Genomic DNA, 12,601 nt, shown 5'->3' on the forward strand with positions numbered 1-12,601 from the left:
TATGTAAATGAGGTAGGTGTAAGAATAAAAGTAAGATTAGAAAAAGTGTTTTACATCCTTCTTGATACCATAGTTTGTTCTATATTTTGGCACAGATTACAAGCTGAATTTCTCCTCAATGTAATATGTTTTTTAATGAAAAATTACCGTCTTATATCATACATCCTATCTCTCTGTAACAAACTATATTCCATACATCACTTGTAGGAAGAGGAACACATCGGATATCGGTGTGATAAGCGGCCGGAACTAGCACCACCGCGCCTCCGCGGCACGCGCCAGCCGATAAGGAACAATACGCACTTACTACTAAATTATTTAACTATTACGTTTAGTCGACAGTCGCACAGTCTGTCAAAACCTTTTTTTTTGTTTACTTTCGTAGCATTTCTGGCTTTACGCCTAATTGTGCCAATAACACAGTATTAAATAAAATATTTCAAAAAATATTTTAAAGTCGTATTTTATCTACTAAGCAACCATCTTCCTGTCAAAAGCTTTAGCCAACAAAAGACTATGTTGCCCTCAAAATATCAAAAAACACGATTCCCAAATGAAGGCGTTGCATAGGTAGTAATAGGTACTTAGTGGCTATTGTTGTCGTAAAATACTTTGTAATGTCAATGGTCATGTTTTTAAAACCGTGGTCCTGATGCAAAACTTTGTACATATACTTCTGAATCTTTCTTACCTGTTTAGTTAGTTTTAGTATAGTGTAGTTTAGTATAGTTAAAATACCTTTTGTAAATTGTAAGTATTCTAAAATCATTAATATGATAATTGCAAAAAATCTCATCCCCCATTGATGAAAATCTGTGATGTAGATTTTGGGTTAGTATAATGGGTTCATATGAGGAACTTCGTGTTTTTATGCAGTGTGTGCGATTGTTGAAATATAACTCAATGTACACAATCTTTAATCAACGATAGATAATTTAACAAACGATTTCAGAGGTAGACAATGCGTAATAGATCTTATTAAGATTAAATCAGTTCAATACATGACCGTAATGCTAGCTATGAGTGCTATCTTCACGGATGGTTGAAGGTGACAATTGCACATTAGATGTTAGATATACAAAGAATTGTCATGTAGCTAATAATGGCTATTGACTTATAACAAATTTTCGTTGGTCAGTAAACTTTATTCTCGTAGTTATGTTATAATAACTGTTTGCGATTAAATCTTCTCAAGGAAAAATTACGAGCAGACCTATTCTTACTAGTTGTCTCACGTGGCTTTGCTTACGTAGAACTGTAAGACCCTGACCACGTTGTAGTTTAACATACTTTATTGTCTATTGTTATTGAAAAAATCTAGAAACCAGTAGATTTGTTTCGGAGAAAAGTTGTTCATAAACACCGTAAAACGAGATTTTTTTATATTTGATAAAACACGATCACTTTTCTATCGTCTCAACAAGCAAACCCAAATTAACCATTCAATGCAAATCAATTAAATTAAACCGTTGAAGAAAACCAATTAATTATCAGTCACACTTGTCAAGTTGAACATAAAACAAAGCCGCGGTAATATAATGAGTGAGGCGTCGTATAATTTCCCCTGGGCGTCGTGCGCTGGATCAGGTGTCTCCCCTGCACACCGTGTCTCTACCCTGGCTAGTCATTTTGACGTAAGTAATACTTCTTGGCTGTGATATTGTCGTCGATTGAGTTCATTTGTGGTGAATTGCAGCTGAAATAGGGATAAGTTGGTTAATATGTACTGTATGAAGAGAATTAGGCGTTCCATATATTTCGTTTTTATTAAGAGTATGAGTACTGTTTACATGCTTGGTGATAAGATTAGGACAATGATATCAATTAAGGATTGACATAGTTTATTATCTCAAACAGAACTGAATTTCAAAATATTTATTGTCACTACATGTCATTAATAATAGACAATCTTGTGTTTAATAAACACTGGTTTTTGTATTTGAGTCCAAGTGTGTCAAAGATTTTAATTCGTTTCTGACTTTTATCAGCTTCCAAAACTGACACTGTCGTAGTTGATCCTTGCTTCAAAAGTCCAAGAAAGGCATAAATATAGCATAGTTATGAAAAATGGTTATAAATCCTTTTCAGTTTAATTGAAATTCATGTTAAGACATAACTGGGCGAGCACTTAATCACATCCCTCATTTACAATTCAGCCAGCTGAACACATATCTTTTATCCAGTCCATTCACAGTAAGATAACAAAAGAAAATCAAGGCATCTCAACCCTGACCCGTAGTATGAGCAATTAATTTCACATCGCTTTACTTAATCCCCGGTAGGGATTACCGGCGCACGCGTCCCGGCGTCCCCGGCTAATCCCGCGGGCCCCTGTCCCGGGCCCCGGGATCCACCGCCTCTCTGTTTACACTGTATATTGAGCGGTGGGAAGCTGTACACATGGTGTTTGCATTGTCACGTACGATGATTAAGTTTTGAGTGTATGTGAATGCGCCATTTTAAGGTCATCACGCTCATTGTTTTTCGAGATAATTGCGCTTTTTATGTTCAGTTATCAGGCCATTGTCGATTGTTTTTATTGTGCGTGCTAAATAACCTGATTGTAGAGAAGCTACCTTTCTTTATTTAAAGGTATGGATAGCATTTTCTCGACTAGTAAGAATAATTATTCGCGATATCTTATATTTCATTGAATTCAAGCGGTTTTCTTGTTGCAAGTTTATAATAGTCGAAGCTTAACTTGCAACTATTAAATGACTGCTAGGTAGTATTAGCTTGTATAATTACGTTAATAATACCGGCCCACGATTACCCCACGATTGAAACCCATCCAGCACCACACAATCACAAAACTTTCACTATCCACAACTATTAACTTACTTTTCATAGCCAATAAAACAACACTACAGCTTGTCAAACACTTCAAGAGTCATAAAGCAGTGCATTTTTCCCGCACGTCCCACCTAGTCCCACGTCATACCATGAAGCATAGCTCGGTAGTTACAATTCCCATAGTTTATGGCGCGTCGTATAGCGTGGCACACTGTCGTAAATTAACACTCCTATTTATTGTGCTTGTGTCACTAGGTAGGGGGCGCCACGGTGTTGCAATGAAAATTATATTCGCTGATGATGATAACAGATTATGGTACTTTTGTGGTTTAAGTAATTGGTATAATGTGATCATCTATCGTTGCCTGTACCATCTTCATAAAAAAATTGTCCTATTCATTTGTGTACTACAAAGATTTTTGTCTAGTTAGTTGTCAGGTACGTTTATTCTTGTTTCGGTGTTTTTCTTTCGTTTTTTGGGATGAATTATTAATCTCAGCCCAAATTTACGAATTGACAGTACATAAGTTATGTATTTCGAACCTTAACTTACTTATTTCGAACCGATTGAGATAAAAATTGGCCTTCACAATTAAAAACATCCCCAAAAAGCATATGGGCAAAAATACTTTTATTTAAACTCACATGATTAGCGAGTAATATAAGAGATACTTAAATACAAATTAAATTAAAAATTATCTATCCTTGTCAATGGCAGAAATATTGGTTTAATAAAACTTTGCAGCATGAGGCATTGAACTACTACAGTGGATCTATTGCTTCTACAAAAATGTTTGAAAAAGCCATACGCGGGGGTGCACTCTCAATCCGCTTTGAGTCGATGCAGGATTACTGGCGACCCTCGCTCCTTCAGGGCGTGGGTACTGACCGGGAGCGGACAGTCTGCGTGATGTGGATTATACGAGCAGCGATATTGAAAGTTGGAAGTATGAGCCGTGGGTGATAGTGACGGCAGTTTATTAGGATGTAGTGTTTAGATTATTTGTGATGTCTAGTGTCTTACGACGAAAAACTTTTTAAATATAGACGTTAAAAAAACGTATTTAAAGCATTTGCAAAGATAATAATAGTTTTAATTTGTCATATTATTTCTCAACAATTACGTGTTACTGTTGTATGATATTGGGTTTTATTGCATTAAATGCCGCTTTACAGAAAACCAGACTTCAAATCATTTTAGACTTCTAAATGTGTTGCAAAAAAGTAGGTACACCAATTGACGAAATGGGATTCTTATCACGATAACATGCATTCACGTTAGTTTTCTAACATACACTTACGTTTCTTTTACCTATAAAGTATTTGTAGCAATTCCGTGCTTCAGAATCTGTCGATAAGTCCAGATCCGCCCGCAGGCTGTAATCAATCAGCACGCGGCTCCTTTGTGCAAGGATTACGGAACTTGCGGATCTCGCGGATGTAGCGGATGTAGCGGAGATGCAAGACGTTGTTAATCTTGTTATTGGCTGTTAACGTGTGTGAGTGTTAGTTATGCGGGTGATAGAAGGTGTGGTTTTATTTATAGTTGCATGCGATAGTTTGTTATGACTGCGAATAGTAGGCATTATATGTATGGCAAGATGTCTGAGCAGTCTGAAATCGTTGAGTATCGTATTACAATCTTAAGGCAAAGCAATCAAAGTACGTGCGTAAGTAGTACCTACCTTGATATTTCTTTTTTAATACCTTATTTCGTGTCAATAAACGACACGGTAAGTACTTTAGTGACGTTCGAAATACGTTATTACTTATCCGAACTATATATTTATATAAATTTTCGGACATCTTTCAATAGCCTTGTCGTATTAAAATCAGCTATTATTATTTTCAGGGAATCTCATTTAACATTGGCGCGATGATACACGCCTCATTAAAAAAAGCTCCAGTGTGATTCTAGTCCAACAATTAAACATAAAAACCACAATTTCAAACAATATTATAATTATAATATTCCCACACAACACTAACGCAACAAACACACAATTATTTCTACAGACAGCGTAATAGCATTGAATTCAATATGTAATTTTATTTTCTACAGGCTTTTCAGTGTCGCCGCAGTAGCGTCACTCGCTATCTTTTCACTGTTAAATTTTCAAGTAGTAAAATAAAAAGTGTTCATTTGATGACGGCTACAATGTCCCAGGACTCGTTCAGTTATGTTTTTTACTCTTTTCCACACAAATGTGAGGATGATTCGTTATTTTCCTCGCATTATGACCCGTGTCAATGTTTCGGGTGCGCTTTTGTTTTGGATTAAAATTACGGCAGTTTTGGGAGTGAAAAGAATTTTAACTTTACTGAGACACTATTATAAAAAAAATAACTTTCTAACGGTGCTTCAGTTATAATTACTGTGTCATATTTTGGCTCTGATCATTGGTTAATTTGTTGTTTAACTTTGCCTATACTATTAAGACGCATAATTGAATTTGTGCTTACAAAATGAGATGATTTTTTCATTTATCTTGACTAGCTGAATTACTTTTGTACGATTACCTACCGTACGATAGATAATCGTTCAAATAATCAGCCAAAAAGAAATGCCTTATTTGTTACAACTATTTTTATATTATCAGGCAGTTTTGTTTACCACATTTTTACTTCTATACTGATAAGCGTGTGTACTCCAAAACGAGGTTAAGGTCATAATCCATAGGGGTTAACTACAGTTACCCACGAGGGGTTACTTATTACAAACTAACAACACAATTATTCTGCTATAAAAGAGCAATAAAATGCGAAAAACATCCCCTTCTCTAAACCCCTAACTACTATTCTTTAATACCTATTGTAATCCATAGAATAAGGTCGTAAAAATTTTATTTAGTCGTAAAGTTAAGCACCGGGTAGGGTCGAAAGTGAGTCGGTATTAGTCGGTATATGATTGTAGACTATAAAACTAAATGGGGGCAAATTGATTTACTAGTTGTTAATGTGTTGATAGGTCAGTTAGTTGATATGTTTTATTTGTGTTTTGATTGATTGTACAATGCAAGTCTTTGTAGGTTTGAAATGCTATAATTGGAGCTATATAGGTGCTCATGAATCATAAAGGGAAATAAGACGTTCTTATTTTGAGATTGTGTTAATAGGGAATATAAGAATTCTAGAGGAATATTTTGCAATGTGGGGTTTTACATATTACAGCACCATACGGATTTATGACTTTTGATTGAGAACAACGAAAATTCCTAGCCTAGAGATACTATTAGTACTAATTTAAGCATACTAACAGTGTTCAGTAATTTATTCGATTCATTTTATCAGTGTTCAAACTTGTATAAATTGTGAATTAAATATTTAGAAACATTTATTTAACGTTTTAATAACATATTATAATTTTCCGAAAATAATGTTCTGAAAAAGACTTGGGGCGCCTTAAATTACATACGACTAGAAAGAGTTAGTTTACTCGCCCAAAACAAAAGCCGTATAAATGAATGGTGTAAGGCCAGATGGTAATGAGAAGATATTGCAATCAATAAATATCATTTGTCTCCCGTCGCGATACCGCCGCGATACCGTCGCGATACGTCGTGTAGCTGATTGTGTTTGTGTGCACATATTTGTGGATTATTTACTCATGTATGTCTGGAGAAAAAGCTTTGTCGAAACAAATTTACCATGTATGTTTTTTCGTGTTTATTTATTTATTTTGAGATCATTTTGAGTGAATCCTAGAAATTGTGACTTTTGCTTTTAAAATTGTATAGCAAATAAATATTTAGTTCATTTATTGACACTATCACAGAACGTTAATTTCGTGGGCTAAAATATCACTTTGTCTACTATTATCTATAGGTATACGTTTGTTATATTCGTGACCAATAAAATAAAAATTAATATGCTTATAATATTTGTTACTAATGTTAAAGAAAAAACAATTAAAATGCTTTAAAGGACCACACCATCAAAAAGATATACTTAAGTACTTTGAAACTGCGTTCATTACTTTTTTATTCGCTAGTCTAGCAAAACAGTCTATTACAATATATATTCACAGAGATCTATAAAACCTTTCTAACCCCACAGATCCCAGACCACTACATCATTATAAAGCACTGAGTATTATCACAATGAGACCTAACATTAAACGTATACCTACACCCAACAGCCAGGATTTAAGGCTCCGCGCGCACCACAGCTCCTCAATCACCGCCCAGCATCACAGGCGGCCGCCCGCCCTAGCGCGCCCGCCCAAACGAAACACGCGACGAACAAAATCACTAGTGTATTATGTGTTTTAGTACTATAATATTTTTGTGTAGTTTCATCTTAAAGTAGTGCATTTAAACTGTAGTTTATAAAAATAACTGAATTAAAAATAACTATTAAGTTAAACAATAGTTCTTAACTTGTTTGGAAGTAGTGTGTCGATGGACTTACGACTGGTAACTTGTCACGGGATAAGGAACTTTACTGCTTAGGTGTTAAGGTGTATTTTCATGTGTATTAGGGTTATATTTGTAAGGTGTTACTCGTGGTAAATATTTACGTTAGGCCGGCGTTACACGCATCGTGCAGGTGAGTGTATTGTTTCGCAATCAATGTATTGCTGCATTTTATTTTGTTAGTAGTTTAACTTTGTTATACTATGCTTTTATAGTTAATTGTATGTGTTGTAATTATCCGCATGTTGTAGAGAATTTACTATGGAAAATGACATCTCATCGATAAAATAACATAATTGTTTGTATTACTTTTTGGCTTTCTTAATAGTGAAACGTCCTCTGCCTTATCGTTAGTTTCTAAATAGTAGGTAATTTGGCTTCTTATAAGGTTGTAATTACGTAAATATAAAAGGTTTATCTTTTAACTTTTAGTCCATGTTTCACAATCTCCAAATAAGTATGGGTTAGCTTATAAAATGGAAGTTTGACAATAATTTTGATCCGCTTTTTATGCCTTTATATATCAATTTTGTTATCAGACAATTATCCTTAACATATCAAACCTTCTGTTAATGTTGTTAATAGGCTAGTTATAAATTACTCATATAAAATTACCTTGCTATTATTTTGCTTGACATTTTACCCAAGTAAGCTTGTGGTCAAGGGGTTATTTATAAACAGGCCGCATCTTAGATAGCGCTTATCGTTCACAGATCACTGGCTCTAACCAATGAACATGCTTTTAATGTGCTATTTTGCTAAGTAAATTTAAAATATGATAGTCTGCTTTTTTATCTAGTTTAAGTTACTTTTGTACGCAAATTAAAACAATTACTGATGATGAGAAGATGTATTGAATTTTATTATTTAGTTCTTGTAATCTCAAGTATATAGGGCTTAAGCTGATATTTATAAAAGTGTCAAAATTGATTGAAATATTTATTTTTATAATCAACAATTTTACTTTTTGAATCTGTACATCGCGTATAGTTGGATTAAAATATTTTTTGAACTATCCCACGATATACACGAATTGGTATGTTGACAGTTATTTATTATGATAAAGTACAGTCAGCATCAAAAATAAACGCTCGAGACGTATAACATTTAAACTAATAAAATATTAATACTAAAGCTTTACAGTTCAATTGATACACAATTCCTTAACAACCTGTTAACACGCTCACATAACACACTCAGAAACTCTTCAACACAATTTCCGCAAAAATTTTCTTCCTCCTTTCAAAAAGCCACACGTATCAATTCAATTCAAAATATGATTAATGTAACTCTCTATTCATATCTGAAAATACACTAGTTTGTGATATACCGTCTATATATGATCCATACTAATATTATAAATGCGAAAGTAACTCTGTCTGTCTGTCTGTCTGTTACTCAATCACGCCTAAACTACTGAACCATTTTGCATAAAATTTGGTATGGAGATATTATGATACCCGAGAAAGGACATAGGCTACTTTTTACCCCAGAAAAATAACAAATGGAAAATTCAAGTGGCGGACGAAGTCGCGAGTAAAAGCTAGTAGTCCATATATTGAAGAGCTGCCCATAGACGATCGTTTAGGATTCCGCGTGCGGCCCAATCACGCAGCATTGTCCGCGCTGGCCCGCAATTAAATTACGCGCGGGTTCCGCACGCGAATTGAATGCGGAACACGCTTGTATTTACTTGATAGATTGTAACTTTTCATTCAGTAGTGTGTAAAATCATATATGGCATTATGTGTAGTAATGAAGCGCGAATCTGAAAGAATACGATACTTGTACTTTTTAGGCAGGCTTGATAATTGGTTCTAAGGTGGTTTTGCCTTAGCCTAATGTGTAATTTTTAAGAATTGAGGTAAAACAATTAGAAATTGCACATTACAGAGACATTCAAAAGGGCACTGCCCTTTTCGAAATTTTAATTTATTTCCTCACGTCTATTTTATCTCATAGTACGACGAATACTTATATTAATAAAAAAAAATAGCCTGTCCTTCATCACTGATCTATCTTTATCTACTTACATAAATCTCTATACTAAATTTAATCAATACCTGTTTAGCCTTTTAGCCGTAAAATCGTAACAGGCAAGTATTTAAAATATTTTTATGTTATAAAAAGGACAATATAACAATTTAAACATATGTAAAGTATAAGAAAACAAGATACAACTCAAACATTGGACAGATTCTAGCGGGACTTTTAATGTGACGTCACTCAGTACAATCCCCAAACCAAACAGGATTTATACGTACAATAACATTTCACACTTAGTCCTTGGGGCTCACCGATATGTAACACATTCAGTCTTTATAATGGACTCATATTAAAGTAAATAAAAGTCCCTAGCGCAGTAATTGTAGTAGTGAATCTCAAAAACTTCTGTTCCTGGGATGTCAGTTTAATGCCAGTACTTTATTTTCGAACAATAGCTATGATAGCAAAGCACAGTACATTTGAAATCTTGGAATAGAAACAACTTTACGCAGTTAAAAATATACGTTTCCAGAAATCGAACCTAAGTTAGATACGATACTCGGTCACATGTGGTGATTAAATAATCAATACGCCACACGAGACAACAATGAAAACTGCAACAGTTGCCAGTTCCCTTCAATATCAATACATTGACCTTGTTGACAAAAATGATTATAACACGAAATCTATCACAAAATGAACAATATGACCATAATGTGCAACAAACACTGCACATTTGTCATATTTACTCAAATATAATAAATATAATAATATTTCACTTTCGACATTGTCAACATATAACGTGTCAATCAAAAATAGCACTTATAACAAGTACACAAAGTTCTTTAATCGTAAATTGATATGTCAATTTGAAATGATGAATTAGTCACTTTCAATAATATAAAACCAACCTTATGACTATACATTACAGTCGAAATTAGTTCGATAGCGTGTCAATTACTCAATTGCAAAACGACGTATGTATATCAAACTTAGAAATTGGAAATTCGAACTTTACACTCATGATATAAGGTTGATATTTGTGTGGTGTTGTAAAGTACAGTTGCAATGCAAAATGATGAATTAGCCGGCAGTGGTCGCAGCTGCTCTCGTTGATGGCCGATGGTGCGGCACCCGTGATGATTGATAGGTCGTAATGACTGGTGAAATGAATGAGCGATACATGATGCGCTGATGACTGATCGAGCTATTTGTGTATGGGAATCTTTTTGTTTATGCGGAAAAAAAAATGTTTACTGTAGTTTTTTTTACTACTGTAAAGATAAGGAAATCCTCCATGGCTTCTAGCACATAGAAGGAGATTGATGAAGAAGAAATAGAAAAAGAGCCTGAAACTGGCTATTGATATTAAGGTACATAGGCCGTTATAGTATATCTCCTAATAGATAATATTGTTACTTCAATGAGGCTAAAGAAGATTTTTTTAAATCTTGCTAGCTATTGACAAGGTATGTTAGTATCTCCTGATGTCTTCCTTTCGACAGAAGTAACAGAAATGCTACGTCACAATAGGGTAGTAAATGATTTCCAAAAAATACGAGTTCCAACTTTCAAACCATACGCAGAATTCGCACTTAATGACATTAGTGTCGACATATCAGTGAAAATTAATACTGTTGCATACATTTCCATAGTAAAAGAGACTGTCACCAGTGTTGAGTACTGACACTGATCAGTTTAAATGGCGTTTTAAAAAATGCATGTTTATTAAAAATCGTTCCGAGTGGAGAGTTTGTACCATTGCATTGTGGTGAAAGGATTAGTGAGCCTAGGTTCTGCGATACCGAACTTAGTTGCTTTCAGGGAGCGCCACGGGAAGACTCCTTTCATGCACCTTATGTACCAAAAAAAACCTTTGACACGAAGATGAAGAAGAACTAAGCTGCGTTCTTTGTTAAAAAGGCGTGATTATTCTATGTAAAACTAGCTGACCCGCGCAACTTCGCTTGCGTCACATAAGAGAGAATGCGTCATAATTTTCCCCGTTTTTGTAACAATTCTCGTTGCTACTCCGCTCCTAATGGTCGTAGCGTGATGATATATAGCCTATAGCCTTCCTCAATAAATAGGCTATCTAACACTGAAAGAATTTTTCAAATCGGATCATTAGTTTCTGAGATTAGCGCGTTTAAACAAACAAACAAACAAACTCTTCAGCTTTATAATATTAGTATAGATTGACTTGCGATTTTGTCTCTCTCGAATATTCTCCACATCAATCGCTAAATACGTTAGAAATAATCTCCATAGCGACCTTTCCAATCCTATCTATAAACCGTTCAAGTATCAGTAAAATATCAGAGTAGGGTGGCCAAGACAAGCAGAAAATTGCATAAAAGATCGTCTTGTGCCTTAGAGATCTTCCTCGAAGATGTGCCCGATGTTAATGGGAATTTGGCAATAGTTCGCTTCATTTGTAGGGTCTATCGGGCCGTGGGTCCGTCCGACCCGCTGCCGGTCAAGCGAACTTGATGAGACCTTCTTGCTTACGTTTTTATTTTGGAAGATCGAGTACATGTATGTTTGGGACTCTTTAATATTGGAACGTAACGAGGCGTGATCTTAACCTGTCTTCCGCAGTGGTACAATATGAGTATCTTTTGAAATCATAAAATATGGTTCTTAGAAATTTTAGCCGTCTGAGCTTGAGATCGTGCTATGTACTTTAATCCTGCGTTATGTACAAATTCTTGTTGTTCAAATTCGTTTTTTTAATCTAATTGAACATTTCACATGACATTATGAGGTATACTTTAGCGTAGAGGTTTATACTCATTTTATTCTATTAGTAGGATTAAAACATCTGTAAGTATCTTTTTCAAGGAACTAGTAATTTTGAAGTTTTAGACAGTAACGAGAATCGGCCTTATATTCATCTAGAAATCATCTCATAGCCTTTGTGTTCTTAATTCCCTTTCTCATCCGACTGTTATTCTAAAGACCATTAGCCTTTAACCTTCAACATTAAAGGCTAAGCTAAGGATCACGAAATTCAAGGAAACAGCTAACAGAATGATTTCAAGAGTACTTGTTATAATAGAACAGTAACAAAAATGTACAATATGAAAGTTTTCCACGAATTCTCATAGAATTTACTTCAGTTAAGTAGCTTTCAAGTTTATTTGAGTCAACGGGCAGCAAATGGCAGTCGTGAAGACTTGTTAGACCGGGACTACTGCCTCTTTAGACTAGCCGCGAGTTACTTTTGATAGAAAATTTTCGAAAATAAAAGGGGCAAAGTTTGGGGACTTACTTGTTAAAGAAGAAAGTAAAAGAATTAATATTTGGTTTGATTTTTATTATTTAGCACTTGGGGTTACTGAAAACTACAATCGTAAAATAATTAAAAAAACTTAATATTATTTTTTTCTGAAAAAAATTGCTCG

This window comes from Anticarsia gemmatalis, chromosome 14 (genome assembly GCF_050436995.1).
Source record: "Anticarsia gemmatalis isolate Benzon Research Colony breed Stoneville strain chromosome 14, ilAntGemm2 primary, whole genome shotgun sequence".
Classification (NCBI taxonomy): Eukaryota; Metazoa; Arthropoda; class Insecta; order Lepidoptera; family Erebidae; genus Anticarsia; species Anticarsia gemmatalis.